Source organism: Myotis daubentonii, chromosome 9, assembly GCF_963259705.1.
Source record: "Myotis daubentonii chromosome 9, mMyoDau2.1, whole genome shotgun sequence".
NCBI classification, from domain to species: Eukaryota; Metazoa; Chordata; class Mammalia; order Chiroptera; family Vespertilionidae; genus Myotis; species Myotis daubentonii.
Window position 1 is genome coordinate 67,116,672 of NC_081848.1, and position 19,008 is coordinate 67,135,679.

Genomic DNA, 19,008 nt, shown 5'->3' on the forward strand with positions numbered 1-19,008 from the left:
ATTAATGTGTGGAACCTCATGGACTTGTTCAGTTCCCCCCCTCCCAAGTTTTCCGGAGGAGGTGGGCTCCTGGGTCACCCTCCCCGCCTCCTCGTGGCGTCCCTGGTGCCAAGGCTCAGACCTTAACATTTCTCTCCCCTGGGAGCGCTCCAAGCTCCGCTTTCCCCTTCCTTTCCTGGACTCCCAGCCCCGAGAGTGAGACTATGTAACAATAGTGCAGGCAAGTTTGTGCATAGGCGCGTGCACGCGCGCTCAAGGACGCCTGTGCAGGTGTGACTCTGAGTGCGCACACGCTGCCTTTCCTGTGGGCCCAGGGAAGAGCAGAGCACGGGAGTGTGCCAGCGGGTGAGCCATTGGTGCCCACGCGTGTCCGTGCTGGTGGGACACGTGAGGCTGTGTGAGTTTGGCCGAGCGAGCTTGGAGATGGGTGGCCAGGGTACATGTGTCCGCGTGTCTGATGCATTTGCGAGCGGGTGCAAATTTGGGTGCGCATGGAGGCGCATTTGTATGTGTATGTTTGCTGTGTCCTACACGGGATATCCCATCTCCCGCGTGCGGTCAGGGGAGGGCTCAAGGGTGGGGAGGGGAGCGACGGCTCCACGCGGGTTGCTTCTTTCCTTTAAGGAGAGGTGCGTTCTGATCTCATGCGGGCTCCTCGCGCCCCTCGTGGCAGCGTTCGGGGAGATGCCAGCCGGCCGTTTCCTGACAAAGGCGGCGATGCCAAACATCCTGGCCCTGACCCGGCCCAGCGGGCCCGGCATCCGGCCCTTGGAGGCCATCCCGGTGCGGGACAGGCGCGGGGGCTTTGAGGGAGTCGCTTCGGGGACCGTGGCCAACAGGCGCGGCCCTGGGTTGGGGGCAGCTGGAGTGGCTAGGAAGGCCAGCGCCAGAGCCATCTGCGTGCAGCCCCGCCGCGCCCACGGAAGCGCGGGAACCCCGACGGCCCCTCCCGGGAGCAAAGAAAAGGAACCCCTCGCCCCGCCGCCTCTCTCTGGCTCCTCCTCTCCTGTCTCAGTTCTACGCAGCGCTTGGCAAACAGTCGGCGCTGTATAAATGCTGGTCTAGTTTTCCATTCATTCTCTGTTCCATCCACAGTCTCATTCTTCCCTCGTTCTCATTCGATTTCTCTCCCCCCCCCTCGCCCCCTTATTCATAGTTTATGGTCTCCATCTCTCCGTTCTGCCCGCCCTCCCTGCCATTTCCTCCCTTTATGCACTCGCTATCTTCTGTCCCTCTCGTGTCTCTCCGTGTCTCTGTCGCTTCCCTCCGGTCCTTGTGGCTCCCGTGTCTCCATCTCTGGGCCTGGTGTGCCTCATTCGCTGCCTCTATCACCTTTCCCACCTCATTTCATTAGCGGGCTCCCGGCCCACTTGCACCTTGAGCTCGGGCGCCCCCTGCTGGTCCCATCCTCTGCTCTTCCTGGGCTACCAGGCCCTCTGGGCACCTGCTTGCCTCTCCCACTTGTCTCCATCGGGTCTGTAGGAGCGGAAAGGGGCGTCTGTGGGGCTCCGCTCCCCCTCCCATCTCTAGATGGAACGGGGCCCGCACTTCCCCGGACCCACCCAGCGGGGGAGGGCCCGCGCCCCGGGAGGAGGCCCTGGAGGGGGAGGCAGGGAGGGAGTGTTGGGGGTAGCAGGGTGGGATTTGGCGTCCTTCCCCGGAATGAGCCGCGGCACAATCTGTCGTTGGGTTTGTTTGCCGAGCTGCCTCCGGAGCTCAGTGGGGCTGGCTCCCGGGGAGCGAAATATCACAAGATGCGTAGACAGACGCTCAGGGGTGGGTGGGCGGCGGGCTGACTCAGGTGTGCTGTCATCGGCTCCCGGGGCCCGCGCTCTTCTGGGAGGGGTGTGTGTGGGGGGACCCCGGCTTCCCAACAGAAGCAGGCATCCGAAGCTGGGAGGGGAGCCCTCATCCCGGGGTGAGCTTCAGGGAAAGGGGTGCATCTTCCTCAGGCCTTGGAGCCCCAGGGGACACCCCCATCTTGGGTATGCTCCTGACGTGTATGAACCCCTCTGCTCATATCCCTTCATACAGGCGTCGGTTTCCTGTAACTATCTGCTGACTCACCACTTTCCTCGCACGAGACCGCCAGCTTTTTGAGGGCAGGAGACTCCTGTCATCCACCTTGGGGTCCTCCGCAGGTGCTCAGTGTATACGTGGGGAGGGATGGTGGTGGGAGGGCGGGTCGCTGGCTGGTCTGTCCACAGGAAATACCGAATGCATTTGGTCGTCCTGGTAGAACATTGGACCCCTTGTTCCTCTCCCTGCCCACTTTTGCAGCCCCCCCACCCCCCGCAGACAGGCAGGGAATTGGAACCAGCTTTCCCTGGAGTGCGAAGAACGGAGGTCTCCAGGTGACCCTAAGCCAGTCACTCTCCTTCCTGGTGCCTCCGTTTCCTCATCTGTTCGGTGTGAACCTGCCACTCACTCATGAGGCTTTAATAAATCTCCAGTCACTCAGGTGTGAGAAAGTGCTTAGTAAAGCGGAGTTCTGGCCAGAGACTGTGGTGGTGCCTGTGGCCATTGCCTTTTGGGTGGTGACTCATAAGATCTTTATTCCTGTGGAACCAGACACCTTGTTTCCAGGTGAGTTGAACTTCTGCAACTAGATGTTTTGAGAACTGAGGGAGAAAGCCGATGGCAAAGTGTAATGGAGGGCTGTGCCAAAGCGCAACTAGGCGCAGCCCTGGCTGGACACTTGGCTGGACCCTGGGGAGTACTAGGGCCTTAGACTTGGCCATAGAGCTGGCCCGCCCTCTGGTGGCTATCGATGGATCTGCAGCCCCACAGAAAGCCAAGGATCTCCAGAAATGGCTGATGGATAGATTTTCCCTGAGAAGGGGGATGACCTGCTGTGTGGAGAACAGTGGAAAGGAAGTCGTGTAGAAGAAGCAGGATACTGGCACAAACTAGAGGAGTCTCCACTTCCTCTGTGTTTCCCCTTATTAACAGCACCCCCTACTCTGTGTGACACCCTAGGCCTCTCTTCCATCTGGGGGAACCCGCCGAGTGAGTCCACAGAACTCCCCTGGTCCTTTTCTCCACCTATGTGGCAACCTCCTTGTGTAGGTCTCTTGGGAGTTACTGCACGAGGGGAGGGGGGTGGCTCAGTAGTCAAGAGCACAGGTTTCGATGGGTTCCTGTCTTGGCTGTGCCTCTCACTAGCTAGATGACCTTGGGCAAGGTGTTTAACTCTTCTGAGGCCCAATTTTCTCATCCAGAAAATGGGAGGCAGGCAATACTATCTCATAGGGTTGCTTAAGGATTCAATGAGATAAACCAGGAGAGAACCTAACAGAGTACCTGACCCTGTGTCAATAAGCACTAATCATAATAGCATTAATTTTTTCCTTCAGTCTAACAGCACCCAAGAAGTAGATGTTGCAGTCTAGAGGCAGAAAGCACAGTCATAACCTGAGGACTCATAGTCGCGAGTGGCAGAGCTGGGTCAGGGAGTCTGTTCCGAGTTAAAATCTCCTACCCTCCGTGTGCCTGACCCCATGTTAACCTCCACTTCTCCACCTCCCCTGGCTCAGACCAGGCTGCTCAGTGTGATGAAAGCAATCTCCACCTGAAGTAGAAGTCTTGAGTTCTAGCCTGGACTCTGGTTCTGAATGGCCCGGTAACCTGGGACAGACCTCTCTCCTCTCTGGGCTTTAGGCTCCCCATCATCGAAAGGAACATTAAACTGAATGCTATTGAAAGTCTCACAGAGCCATGACCTTGTGACATCCTTGCTTCTCTGTAGCTCTGGAATTGTAAACTACCGAAAGTGGAGCGTCTCAGCTGGATCTCATTCCCAGCTCTGAGGGTGTGATGAGAGTTCCAGGGGAAGGTCAGAATTTCTAGAGATCTCCTAGACCCCTCTCTGGGTTCCACAGACCTCCCAGTGGCCAGCAGGCCTGCCTCTGAGCTTGTCGGTGGCCACATACTCTGCCGGGAGGGGGCTGGGCCTGCACTTGTCACCCTTCCCACAGTGAGTTCCTCAGCCTACTTTGCCCAGCCAGATGGGGACATGGCTTCTCTCCAGGTTCTTTTTAAAACAGGGAAGAAAGCCTAAACTAGATTAGTTTAAAGGTCAAGGGTGTCAGAGATGTTTTCTTCTTCCTGCTTGGTTTCTAGAGTCTCTGTCCATTTATATTCTTTATAATATAACTGGCTTCTATTAACCACTTACTTTATGTCATGAACTTACGTGTACTGACTCATTTAATAGAGTAGCTCTGTGGAGGAAGGCCTATTAATAACCTCCTTATACAGATGGAGAAACAAACTCAGGAAGGTAATACTATGCTTAGATTTGGATAAGCAGGGTCTTGGCCTGGGTCCCATGCGTTAGAGGGTTTTGCTCTGGTTCCCCTCCAGCCAACATTCCCTCCATGGAGTGAAAAGTCCCTGAGACCGAGGGATGTGCCCTTTGGAAGCCTGTATTCCCTTCTAGACCACACTTTGGGCAGCCAGGACCTGGGAATCTCTTGTTCAAATGGCCCAAGTCTACTTCCAGGACCTGTGTGGACATCTTCTCCCATCTACCTTTCTGCCAGTGTGTGCACCCTGGCCAAAGGGTGTGGCTGAAGCTTGGACATATGGGTGGGACACTCCCATGCACGTCCATGAGACCCCTTGCTGTTTGGAATGGAGATGTGCTTGTTAAGAGAAGAGGAGGTAGCTGTATTTCTGTATAAACTCCAAGGAGTCAGATCTCTAAAACTGAACCTAGCTTTTCAATATCAGGTGTCTTTGAAGAATACAAAGGAGCAATGCTGGTGTAGTAGGAGGTGAGGGGTACCTTGTGGACTGGTGGGATGGGGAGATACCTTTCAGCCCTTGGTACCAGTACCTCCATTTGTACTCCAGAGTAGCTCTGTGGAGGAAGGTCTATTAATACCCCCCTTCAGATGACTTAATCAAAGGGGACATGACTGAAGAGCCAGGCTCTGAATCCAGGTCTATGTAAATATTTCCTTCTTTCATGAAAGTCCATGACAGTCTTGGCCACAAGTCAGAATGTTGACTTCCTGGAGGTCTGTCTATTGGTTAGAACAGTGGTCGGCAAACTGCAGCTCGCGAGCCACATTCAGCTCGTTGGCCCCTTGAGTGAGGCTCTTCCACAAAATACCACGTGCGGGCGTGCACGTACAGTGTGATTAAAACTTCGTGGCCCATGCGCAGAAGTCGGTTTTCGGAAAGGAGATAGACGAAACAAGTGTACAAGACGAGTGTGGATGGGAGAGTTGGAAGGGGTCGACCTCAGCGAACGTACCTCAATCAGACTGAGGACGTTTTTAGCAAAGGCCAGCTTAGGAGTACTCTAATTAAGTTAATAACAATGTACCTACCTATATAGTTTAAATTTAAAAAATTTGGCTCTCAAAAGAAATTTCAATCGTTGTACTGTTGATATTTGGCTCTGTTGACTAATGAGTTTGCCGACCACTGGGCTAGAAAGTTGGGTCCCCTTGTATCTGCTTGAGTTCCCTTCCAAAAGAAGAGAGCCTCCTTTTCTCCCTAGATTGTGACTTCACTGAGTACAGGGTCCATAGTCTCTTCGTTTTTTCATGCACCTGGCCCAGCCTTGGCCCAGAGTAGGCACCTGGCAAATGTTGCTGACTTACTGGACCCCCGGTCTAGAGAGGAAGATGCTAATCACGGCGCAAGGTGCTATGGTCATGTTGATGTCCAGCAGATGGGGAAAGTCTGGAGGGTGGGTGTGGGAAGTATTGGGAAGCATTGCCTGGGGCCGCCTATTAAATGAATTGCCTTTGACTCTTTTAGTCTAGGGACCCCTTTTATGGGGTTTAAGGATTCAGAATGAGTCACCCCAAGATGTGTCTCTGTGTAATGCAGAGTATTTTGAGCTAAAGGCAACCAACATCCTGTAGGCACAAGAGAAACTTGTGCTGCTCTTCTTAACTACAAGAAGAGGGTGTCTCCAAGGAGGTGGGAGGGGCGGAGAACTAGTGCAGCAGTAAAGGGACTCCCTCCAGCCTTGTCAGCCCTGGCTGATGGTGCTTGCAAATTTGGCTAATTCAGTAAGTATGAAACGCTCCCCCCCTATGCTTTCATTTCCATCTCCTTCATCATTAATGGGTAGAACTATTTCCCAAGTATTTATTGATTCTCTGCTTAGCCTCCTGGGCAAAGTGATTGTCTACATCTTTCACCTGGTTTTCTGTTAAACCATTTTCTACATATGTGCTCACTCTCTGCTCACCCTGCTGGGGGAAGTACTTGTCCACAGCTTTCACCAGTTTACCTGTTGAAGTCTTAAGGCTTTCCTTATCGGTTTGAGTGAGCATTTAGTTTGATAGATACAGTGGGGCCTTGACTTACGAGTTTAATTGTTCTGAGACTGAGCTTGTTAAGGAGCTGGTTAACTCAAATTACTCTAACAATTCAATGCAAAAAATCAGCTGAGAGACAGCTGGTATCTCAAAAAACTCGTTAGTAGGGGACACTCGTAAGTCAAGGCCCCACTGTATTAATCATTTGTCAACCAGATTTGGCCATTGGGGGCTTGTAAGGCACATGATCAAAGCTACACCTTGGGAAGATTAATTCTGAGATTGATTGAGGAAAATGGGTGGAGAGACAGAGAAATCTGTCAGCAGGCTTCTGTGATTGGTCCCCCAGTGGGGTCTGAATTGCACAGTGGCGGTGGGGATGGGCAGGAGGGTCCATAGCCCCTGAACTAGAGCTGTGACTCCTCACCTTGCTTCTTACCATGCCCCTCACACAGGTACTCACTCTCCCTTGCAAATTCAGTGGCTTCAGCCCACAGAATTTTGGGGAAAAGGGATTGTTTCCTCCTGTCCATTCACTATGTAAATGAGAAAGTGAAGCAATGCATGAAACTCCGGAAAAGAATCTAGGAAAGTGGCCCTACCTGGTTTGGCTCAGTGGATAGAGCATCAGCTGCAACCAATTGACGTGTTTCTCTCACATCGGTATTTCGCTCTGTCCTTCCCTCTATCCTCGAGTGAGGATTTAACACCAACAACAAAAAACGAATCTAGGGCCCTAACTGGTTTCGCTCAGTGGATAGAGCGTCGGCCTGTGGACTGAAGGGTCCCGGGTTCGATTCCGGTCAAGGGCATGTACCTTGGTTGCGGGCACATCCCCAGTAGGCGGTGTGCAAGGAGGCAGCTGATTGATGTTTCTCTCTCATCGATGTTTCTAACTCTCTATCCCTCTCCCTTCCTCTCTGTAAAAAATCAATAAAAAAAATATATTAAAAACAAAACAAAACACGAATCTAGGGAAGTGTAATAAGAGCCGTGAAAATATTACCTTTTGTCCTATTAATTTAACTTTCAGGAATTGATCTTCAGGAAATTCAACATGAAAAAGCACCAGGTGGGCCATTGGGGTGACCCTGCTGCCCTTCTCCAGGTAGCGAGATGGTTAAGAAAATGATGGCTAATCTAACCAAAGCAAAAATGCAGCCACAAAAATGACATTATGAGGAATATGCTGAAGCATGGAAACTGTGTGTAACAGCACATTTGTTGAGAAAAAGCGGAACTCAAAATTTGCATGCACACTGTGGTTACAACCATGAACAGCAAGTACTCGTGTTGACAAAGTCTGGGGGAGAAAATGCAAAAAATGAAAATTATTTAAAGTTGGGAGAATAACGACTGATTCTCCTTTTTGTTTAAGAATCTTCCTTGTTCATGTTGTTGAAGTGTTATTTTCATGACCGAATGAGTTCTATAAAAACAAAACCTCTGCCAAAACCGGTTTGGCTCAGTGGATAGAGCCTTGGTCTGCGGATTGAAGGGTCCCGGGTTCGATTCTGGTCAAGGGCATGTACCTTGGTTGCGGGCACATTCCCGGTAGGGAGATGTGCAGGAGGCAGCTGATCGATGTTTCTCTCTCATCGATGTTTCTAACTCTCTATCTCTCTCCCTTCTTCTCTGTGAAAAATCAATAAAATATATTAAAAAAAACAAAAAAAAACAAAACCTCTTTCACTGCTTGTAGGATACAGTCAAAACTCTTTAGCCTACGTTCACTGTAATAATTATCATGATTACATTTGTTGAGTGTTCATTACCTTCCAGGCAGTGAGGTGAGTCACGTATGTGATTTCATTGGCTCTTCATGACAACCCTGTGAGTAAAAACTAATATTACACTCGTTTTACAGATCAGGGATCTGAGATCCCTCTGGGTTAGCCCACCTGCCTAGCTGTTCACGGTAAGTGGCCGAGCCGGGCTTCAACCGCAGGCTGTCTGACTCCAGAACTTGTGCTGATTTCCATGGCTTTGTGTGTCATTGTTTAATGAACTTCAGCTATTAATGTGTCACCACCACAATTTGCGGGGATAACTTTGGCTCACACACCATGTGCTATGATTTACTTAATCTTCAACTTGAAATCAATGCACTCTTTAAACATTTGAATACCTTCTCTAGCATCATCTTGAGCAAGAATTGCCTTGGAATTATCTCTTAAATGTGTAATATTTACCAAAGTACGATAAAATACAAAAACATTAATAGCATAAAAAATCACCTAAGATCATCTTGTACACTCCTTTTTGGAAAATTTGAACCATTTTATGCCCAAACCTTTGGTTCCAGTCTTACACCCCCTGCACATTCAGGTACAGTCATTCCTGAGGCCTGAACCCATCCCAGCTAGAAGCCCTCTCTGGGCTCTCCCAGCCCCTCCCAGCTGGGTGCAGTCAGTCCCGTGTCCTTCCTGTCCCCAGGCGCAGTGCCTCCCCAAGACTTCTGAGCCAAATCCAGATCAAAGCCATTTGCAGACAAACAGGACACTCATATTCATAAGGTTGCCCACCACAATAATTATTTCCTATTTATTAAGTTCCTACTGTGTGCCAGGCACTATCTTAGAAGCTTTACATATACATTACCTTTATTGGCTTTTTTCCCATCCACTGGCCCATCTCTGGGCCAAAGAATATACAGTAAACAATTCTTTTTATTTTACTGTTGTAAGGACACTTTACATGACGTTTACCTTTTAACAGATTTTTGAGTACACAACGCAGTACTCTTATCTATAGGCATAACCGAAGCTTTATTAGTGACTCCTTATAATGAACCTATGAAATGGATATGATTTTTAATTTCTACTTTACATGTTGGGAAACCAAGGCCCATAGAGATTAAGGCACTTGCGGGAGTCACACAGTGGGTAAGTCACAGAGCTGATTGACCCCAGTGTTCTTCTCTTACCACTGTAGTCCTCCCTTGGTCTTGTTAAAGATGAGGGGTCTAAAACAGGCCGACATACCCTCCTCCCAAAGTGGGCCTATGAATTTCTTGCCTCTCCAGGGTGTGGGGAAAAGAGGCACTCATTTATTATGGGTGGAGGTCTTAACTGGTAAGACCCTTTTATTTTATTATTTTTACATATATTTTTATGATTTCAGAGAGGAAAGGAGAGAGTGAGAGAGAAATATCAATGATGAAAGAGAATAATTGATTGCTGCCTCCTGCACACACCGCCCCCTCCCTCCGCCCCCCCAAAACTGGGAATCGAGCCCATAACCCAGGCATATGCCCTGACCAGGAATCAAACTATAACCACCTGGTTCATAGCTTGATGCTCAACCACTGAGCCACGCCGGGTGGGTGGTATGACCCCTTTAAAGACAATTTGCCAACAGCTATTAACTTTAAAATGCACATGCTCACTGACCCCGCACTTCACTTTTTAGGGAATTATCCTGCAATTACTCTGTGCACAAAGACATGTGTAGACGGATGGTCAATGCGGCCTTGTTTGTAGTAGCATATGATGTAGCACACACAACCTAAATATCGTCAGTAGGGGATTGGTTACTTAAATTTCAGCCCATCCATACACAGCCATCAGAAAGAATGGAGAAGGTCCTGTATGTTCTTATATGGAATAATCTCAACGATACTAAGTTACTAGTAACTAAGCAAAAGGCAGATTAATGTGATAGTATGTAACCATTTGTGTCAAAACCCTGTGGGATGAAATGTACATCACCATACACACACATACAGATAACATGCATAGAGGCTCTCTGAAAAGACATCAACAGAACAGGTAAGAGGAGCTGCCAGATTGTGCGTTGGAAGGACTCTGGTTGAGATGACAGGGCAAGGACTGGTCTTGCCCCAGTGCTTGTCCAGCCAGCAGACTGTACTCAGGGTAATTTGAGGGGCTTGGGAAAGTGACTAGTAGAGATTCTCCCACCTCCATGCCCACAACAGCCCCCTCAGGTTCTGCCCCAGATCGTGGGAAACTTATTTTTTACTCTGTAACCTTTTGTACTTTTTTTTAATTAAAACGAAACGAAGCACCTGTGCATGTATTATCTCTTTAATAATTTAAAGTTTAAAATTAAAAAAGAGAGGAATGTCCTGCCTGAGGCAAGACCCACCTAAGGAATGCAGACTCTTCAGGCTGCAGGTGGGCCCAGACGGAGGAGTTGAGATACCAGGGCCCGGAGGCCTCTCCCACTGCACGTGCAGGGCCCGGGACCCTCTTTCAGTCTCTTTTCAGTGGAAGGTTTTAACCTCTCCTTTCTCCCAGCAGTGGCTGCTGATGGCTTCAGAGCAAGTTTGGGGTTGAGATATATTTCAGGAGCTTCCCTGAGCCGAGAGATAATCATTGATTGGCTGCCCCCTGCATGCCCCCGACTGGGAATCAAGCCTGCAACCTGGGCATGTGCCCCTGACTGGAATCGAACCTGGGACCCTTCAGTCTGCAGGCCGACACTCTATCCATTGAGCCAAACCAGCTAGGGCATGTCCCATCTTCTTTAGGATATTTTAACTCCAGAATCTTGTAGACCAACTTGGATTCTTCACAGCTCTGGGCCCTCCCAGTCCCCAATCACAGGGAACCCCGCAGACATCCCATACCCTGCGTGGACCCAACTTGTCAGCATGACCAGGTCTAGGCCAGACCATGCACAGAGCTCAGTGGGGACCAGTTCCCTTCAGTTGCCCTTCCTGGATCTGCCAGCCCGGCTTCTTGGACCCCATTTGTCAGCGTGCCTCTAATCCAGTGGTTCTCAACCTGTGGGTCGCGACCCCTTTGGCGGTCGAACGACCCTTTCACAGGGGTCGCCTAAGACCATCCTGCATATCAGATATTTACATTACGATTTATAACAGTAGCAACATTACAGTTATGAAGTAGCAATGGAAATAATTTTATGGTTGGGTCACAACATGAGGAACTGTATTTAAAGGGCCAGAAGGTTGAGAACCACTGCTCTAATCCCATTACTTGCTTTGGGGCTCTCTGTTTCCAGGTTTGATTACAGGTCTCTCCTTTGCACCTTCATAAAGTTTAAAGACTGACCCTAGCCCGGCCAGCTTGGCTCAGTGATTGGGCGTTGACCTATAAACAATCTCTGTGTTCCATTATAAGGGCTGTTCCAAGGTCACTATTCTATTGCTCTATTGATAAGCTACAAGGAAGTGACTGAAGGAGATTATCCTACCCAGTAAAGGTTATGTCTTCCCAGCCTCACTGCTTGCCTTCCCTGGGACTGCCCTGTGTCGGTGGGTCTCCAGGGGTATAGGCTTTGGTGCTTTCCCTGGTGGGCAGACCCCTGGGGATGTGGGCCCAACAAGTCCCAAATTTATTGCCAACAGTCTTAGTCCAAGTCCTTCATAAGTAGTACACGGTATTTCTGTAACACTAGGGGGTTTCACTGATTTATTCTCTTCCTTAGTCCTGTTAACCCCTAACCTGGGGAAACAACCTTTCTCGGGGAGGTGGTCCTGATTAAAACACATAGCGCTAAGAGGGGGAGCTAACATATGTCATATACGCCAGGTCCCTTGAAACATAAGCTGTGCAGATGTTTCTTCCCTGCCGTGACTGCGTCAAGCAGCAAGGGTGGACCGGCTTCCAGCAGGCACATGCCTGGGTTTCGGGCTCCATCCCCAGTGTGGGGTGTGCAGGGGGCAGCCGATCAATGACTCTCATTATTGATGTTGCTATCTCTCCCTCTCCCTTCTTCTCTGAAATCAATAAAAAAATATATATATATTAAAAAAGAAAGATGGACCCTATGTGGGGGGACTCTGATGACCCCTGACTTTGAGGTGCACACATTATAGGATGAGGCAGGGCAGCTACAACTAGCAGCCCCAGTGGGCGGAGGGCAGTGGGAGCTGGAGGAAGACTGGTGAGTGAGGCCTCCTTCCTGCCTCAGGCCAGGCTCTCTGGCTGCCCTGGCTGCCCTGGCTGCCTGGCGTGGGTAGACGGAAGAGAGGTTCTGTGGCCGACTGGTGTGACTGTACCGGGAGTCAGGGGGAGATTACAGATAAAGTACACTTAGCCTGGTCAGCTTTTCCAGAAGACTCAAGCCACCAGCTGCAAAATGGAGTCTGAGCATCACCGCCCCACCCCTGCCTCTCACCTACTCAGGTGTTGGGCCTGAGCCCAATCACTGAGTCTGAGCCCAGACACGCATCAGATGTGGGCTGATGAACAGCTGATAGCATCTGTGCTGTTACCCCTGGGAGGTATCTGCTTCTTCTCCCCGAGGACTCTGAAACCTAGCGCTTCCTCAAGGACTCCGCCTGTAGTCCTGCTGGCCGGTGGGGCAGGTGCTCAGGGAGGGACTGGGGACATGCTTTGTTTGGCAAATTGTAGAGAACAGTGTACACACCAGGGCCTGATTATCCGGTTTCTTCCTTTTCCTCCACCAGGAAGCAGCAGCCCATGGCCCAGGCTCCGCTAGGAAGGACGGAAACTGGCTGGGGAGGGGAGATGGAGCAACAGGGTCTCCGAGTGGACATTGGTGCCGTCGTCCCATCCGCAGGTACGTCTGTGTCCTAGACGGGAGGAAAGAAAGCCGTGCTCATGTTGAGCTGTGCAGACTCAGGCCATTTGCGTCCAGGAGCCTCATGACCTTCAAGAACTTTCCGCAGGGAAGATGCCTCTCCGCTTGGGGAGCGAGAGACTCCAGAGTTTAAAAGACTCAGCCACTCACGATGGGGCAACTGCACTGGCCCTGTTCACACAGGGGAGGGCAGCTGGGTGGTGTTTGGAATGTGGTGAAGTATGAAAACAAAGAAGCGCCAATTCCTAGCAGTTCCCAAAGGAACGGCCCACGAAAGCGGAAAACCACAAAGCTACTTGACGTCTGAAACCAAGAGCGATTCCACGTCGGAGGTGGTTCACACACCTCCGACACCGTTCCTAGGAAGGAACTTTGTCAAAGTCCCATGCCCAAGATGACAGTGTGACCAGGAATTTGCTTTTTCAAATCCCAGAGAAGTAGGATTAAAGTTGGGTGTTCTTTCTCCTTGAAAATGTTAGTTTTAGGAGGAATTCAGAAAGATCTGACTACACAGATGCAGAGAAATGGGGTGCAGGGCAGAGTCTCCCCAGAGTGGTCCTTGAACTGCATCAGAGTCATCACATATGTCTGGGGGTGGGGCCCAGGAAGCTGATTCCATTTTAAACGATGGTACATCATACACTCAGTAAAGGGCACAAACCTGAAGTGAGTTTTCACATGTGAATAGAGCTGTATAATTACCACTCAGATCAAGACATAGAACACTTCCAAGTTCCCTGAAGGCTCCACCCTACCTCTTCTCATTAGAGGTAATTAACCCACTTCTCCCCTTCTGGCAGCCATCAACTACTGATCTGATTTTTATCACTATTGGCTCACTTTTTTGTTCTTAAACTTCACACAAATAGAATTAATACTACACACGCACACACACACATATACCAGTGGCCTGGTGCATGGATTCGTGCACATTGAAAGGAAATTAATTAGAAGGTGGCCAGTGGGGCAGGACTGGGTGAGAGATGGGCCAGACATACCCTGGAGCCAACCTCTGGCAGTCCCTCCCCGGGGGGCCCACGTGGGGCAGCACTGAGGCTCAAAGGGCGTCTGTGGATTGAGCGGGGTCCCTCTGGCAGGTGGGGTCCCTCGGCCTGGCCTGAGGGGATCAGGCCAAAACCAGCAGTTTGACATCCCCCAAGGGGTCCCGGAGTGCGAGAGGGCATTCTGCAAAGTTGCTATCGCTCAGCAGCTCCTGTGTTGAGCGTCTGCCCCCTGGTGGTCAGTGCACATCATACCTACCAGCTGGTCCACCGGTTGGACAGTTGTTTAGCCTTTTATATATATAGACTGGAGGCCCAGTGCACAAAAATTTGTGCACTCGGGGGGCAGGGGGGTCCCTCAGCCCGGCCTGTGCCCTCTCGCAGTCTGGGACCCCTCGGGAGATAACGACCTGCTGGCTTAGGCCTGCTCCCAGGTGGCAGAGGGCAGGCCCAATCCCTAGGTGCAGCCCCTGGTCGGGCTCAGAGCAGGGCCGATTGGGGAGTTGGGGCGCTGCCCCTGTCATGCACCGAGCAGGGCGGATCGGGAGGTTGTGATGTCACCCTCAGTCAGCTCAGGGTAGGGCCGATTGGGGGGTTGGGGCACCGCCCCCTGTCACACTCAAGGCAGTGTCGATGGGGAGGTTGCGGCGCCACCCCCTGTCACGCACAGAGCAGGGTCAATCAGGGGGTTGGAGCACTTCCCCCTGTCACTCACAGAGCAGGGCCGATCAGGGGGTTGGGGCGCTGCACCCTGTCACACACAGAGCTGCAGGGCGATCAGGGGGTTTGGGCGCTGCCCCCTGTCATGCTGATCCCAGTCCTGGGAGGCCTCGTGGCTCCACTGATCCCGGTGCTGGGAGGCATATTACCCTTTTACTATATAGGGTAGAGGCCTGGTGCACGGGTGGGTGCCGGCTGGTTTGCCCTGAAGGGTGTCCTGGATCAGGGTGGGGGTCCCCACTGAGGTGCCTGGCCAGCCTGGGTGAGGGGATGATGGCTGTTTGCAGTTGGCCACACACCCTTCAGGGTGGGGGTCCCCACTGGGGTGCCTGGCCAGTCTGGGTGAGGGGCTGAGGGCTGATTTCAGGCTGGGGGTGACTGAAGCTCCCAACAGCTCCTTTTTTTCTTTTTTCTTTTTTTATCCTGGGCCAGCTTTAGCTTTGAGGCTTGGCTCCAGCTCTTAGGCCTCCGCTGCTAAAAGTAGGTTTCTGGCCTTTGCTTACAATGTTGCGATCCTGCTGGCTAAAGCCCGGCAGGTTTATGGGGTTTTGTTTACCTTCTATATTTGTTACATAGTGGCTTAGAGTTGCAGCTCAGAGGCCTGCAGCAGCAGGCGGGGAACGTTGGAGTCCTCTGTCACTGAAGCAAGCAAGCCTCATGTTAGTTTCAAGCTGCCTGGCTGCCGGCCACCATCTTGGCTGGCAGTTAATTTGCATATTGCCCTGATTAGCCAATGGGAAGGGTAGCGGTCGTATGCCAATTACCATGTTTCTCTTTTATTAGATAGGATACTCTTAAGTGTGTTGTGAGAAATAGAGTGAAGAAATAAAATGGAGTCATTCTAGTCAAGCTGCTAAATTACTAAAAATCAAGCAGGTTGAGGCACAAGGAAACAATTCTATTATTATTTTTTAAAATTTGTTCTATTCTTGTTCTAATTAGCCTGGAAACATAACGTTTTGAACTTTCCAGTCCTGAGTCAATGTCCCAGACAGCCTGCCATCCATTATCCAGATCACTGGTCATCTAGAGCAGGGGTGAGGAATGTCTGGCCCTCAGGCCATGTAAGGCCCATGGAATCATTTGGTCTGGACCTGCCAAGGCATTAGGAGTGAGTTAATTAAATATAGCAGGCTAATTTTTAAGTTGATAATTTTGTATGGACCTTGAATGATGTTATAAATATCCAAATGGCCTTTGGCAGAAAAATGGTTCCCCACCCTGATCTAGAGTAAATACCTTGGACCAACCCAGAGGCTAAGAATGCAAGACCAATTCTTCTCAAGAATATACTTTTTACTATAAGAACCCTCAGCGTTTCTCTCTTCTTCAGAACACTCTGGGCATTGCATAAGTTGCATTTCTGGTTTGCAACCCTAAAACTCTTGAATCAGCCTTATTTTCATCCTTTAAAATTTTACCCATCTGGGAGGTGGAGTGGGTAGCTGTATTTTTTAAAAATACAGTTTTATTGATTTCAGACAGGAAGGGAGAGGGAGAGAGAGATTGAAGCATCAATGAAGAGAAAGATTCATTGATTGGCTGCCTCTTGCACACCTCCTATTGGGGACTGAGCCCGCAACCCAGGCATGTGCCCTTGACCGGAATGGAACCCAGGACCCTTCAGTCTGCAGGCCAACGCTCTATCCATTGAGCCAAACCAGCCAGGGCTGGGCAGCTATATTTTTAAACAAGCTCTCCTTCAGATTTTTATGAACGATCCAGGATAAGGGACTGGTTTGGGGAAAGACCTTGGCACTTGAAGGAAGCCAGCTGGACTTGGAATTCTATCTTCACCACTTCCTGGCTGTATGATCCCAGTTGCCTTTTCATTTTCGTGGGCTTCAGTTTTTTCATCTATACAATGAATTATTAATGATCCCTAACAAGTATTGAGTGCTTACCAGATGCCAGCCACTGTTCTAAGCACTATATGTGTATTAACTCATTGAATTCTCTCGACAAATGATGAGGTGGGTGCTATTGTTATCTCCAGTTTAGAGAAGGGGACGCAGACTTACTGGGATTCACACCCAGGCCATCTGGCTTCCCTGGCTTTCTCCACCTGCCACTCCTCCATCGCCATCGCGAGGCAGTTAGAGGATTAAAGGAGAGCATGGGAGTGAAAGCTTTGCACAGGCAGGCAGGACAGCTAGTACATAGTGATTCTTCTTCCACAGGCCTCATTGGGAAATTGCCTTTCCGTCTTATGAAATATGCAGAAATTAATCTAAACAAACAAGCAAACAAAAAAGCCAGCCACGATCATGATAGATGAAGCCCGAAAGATAGGATCTTTGTAGGATCCAGAAAAATCCAGCATTAACCAGAGAAGAAGACACCTCTATGGCTTCCTGCCTTAGGTATTTTGGCCCATTGGTAGGTAGGAGGCTTTAGACAGATGTGTCAGACTTCATCTAAGTGTCAATCCATCAACTCCCTTCACTCTGACTTTGTACTGAACAAAGAACCTTCTGGTATTGATTTCCTTTCCCAAAAGTATCCTTCCTGAGACTGTGCTAACCAGCCAACCTCAGGATGCCTGTCTGTGGGGTGGCTTCACTTCTCGGTGTAAATTAATAAATTGCTTTTCAGGTTTATCAATCAGTCTCCTATGAGTTTGTTTAGTGTAGGTCATTTCCCTCACACCTAATCACAACAACTAAGCTCTCACAGGGAGGCTGGGGAGGAAACACCATCAGGGTAGTATAAGTGAGATGTCCAAAGAATGGTATGAAAAGGTATGCTGTGAGACTGAAACCGAGGATCCTTATAACGTTGATTAAATTTATCTTTAAGACCTAGCTCTAGAAATCACATCTCTCCATATACCATTCAGAGACCTAGCCTTTCCCCCGATAATCAGCAAGCTTCAAGCTTCACGGCGGCAAAAGACAGCAGCCCGGACCTGCCTAATGATTACACAGTCTGGACCTCTGCAGGCTAAAGGTAACATCTTGCTCTAAGATATGTTTCAGCCCCTGAGCCCTAAGGTGGAATGTCCCCCTGGCTACTTTCCCATGAAGCCAGTCAGAGGGATGCTGGAACAGCCCTTAGGACTGTCCTCAAGACCTGAAGAAATACTTCATCACCCTTTCCTCACCTCTGACAATCAGGTCCCAGCATGACTGGAATCCCTAACCCTCACTGTTTTGTGATTTTACCTTTATAATCTGTAACCTACATGCCATAGGGGAGTTTGGGCCTTTCAGCATTAGATTCCCATTCTCCTGGGTGGCGCCGTTCATAACAAAATAGCCTATATTCTCCACAGCAATTCTTGGTGTTGGCTCTGCCAGCATCAGATGGACGAACTCTTTCTGTTTGATAACAAGACCAAGGAGGACAGAGAGAGGATTCTGAGTGGGGAAGGTTAGGGGGTGGGGGAGCATCAAGGAAGGTTCCTGGAGGAATCTGCTTACCTGGGTTGGAAGTCTATCTCTTCCCACTTACCAGCTGTGTGACTTGGCAGGTTACTCTCTCTCTCTCTCTCTCTCTGGGCCTCTGAGTCTTCACCTTTAAAGTGGGCATAATGCATAGAGCGTCGGCCTGCGGACGGAAGGGTCCCGGGTTTGATTCCGGTTACGGGCGTATTCCTCCCCACCTTGGGCCCTGGTCACGGTGCGTGCAAGAGGCAACCAATCCATGCGTTTCTCTCACATTGATATTTCTCTCTGTCTTTCCCTCTGTCTTTCCCTCTCTCTAAAAATCAATGGAAAAATACCCTCAGGTGAGAATTAAAAAACAACAATAACAAGATAAAAACAAATAAAGTGGGCATAACGTTAGCAGCCGCCTTACCGGGGTGGCCATAAGGGTGAAGTGATTCTCTTAGCACAGTGCTTGACCTACAAGCTACACTCAGTAGATGGTAGCCATTCCTGTTGTCGTTATTAACACCCAAATGATGTTTTCATTGAGGGGAATTCTAGGAGAAGGAGACACATTCAAGGCAAGTTCGTCTCAAAGGGAGTGAACGCCGAGTCGGTTTGCTTTAAGACTCAGAAGGCAGAAGCCATTTGCAGCCGAAGGCTCCTTCCTTGAGTGTGGTCACAGCCCGCCTGCGGTTTTGCAGCCCATGGGCAGAGTTGCCGTACAATCTATAAGAATCCATCAGCCTCGAGAACTTCCGTGGTTTCTGAGTCACTGTCAGGCCATTTCAGCTTCCAAGCAGAAACTCCCGGGGCAGACTCACCATCTGTCCTCTGAACAGGGAGGGGAGACGGCTGCACCCCACGGCAGACCCCTGCTCCCCTTCACGGAGTCCCAGTGTCGCAGCCAGTCCCAAAGGGAAAGGTGCTCTAGAGGGTCCAGCGAGGGCCTTCCAGACCCACATCTCTGCTTCTCTGCCCAGGGTCCTGTCTACAGATCCTGATGGGGCCTTTTCTAGTGTCACCAACACTTGATCTGGCAGATGCAGGGAGGAAGGGTAGAGAGGGACAGGAAGGCATGTGAGAGGGGTGCTGGGGCTT

The 19,008-nt window shown here is 50.2% G+C and overlaps 1 protein-coding gene across 1 annotated transcript in view; it reads right to left on the reverse strand.

Annotated features, from left to right (window-relative positions):
- Window positions 1–19,008, reverse strand: part of SMTNL1 (smoothelin like 1) — a 208,942-nt gene that overhangs the window by 76,412 nt on the left and 113,522 nt on the right. The window lies entirely within an intron of this gene.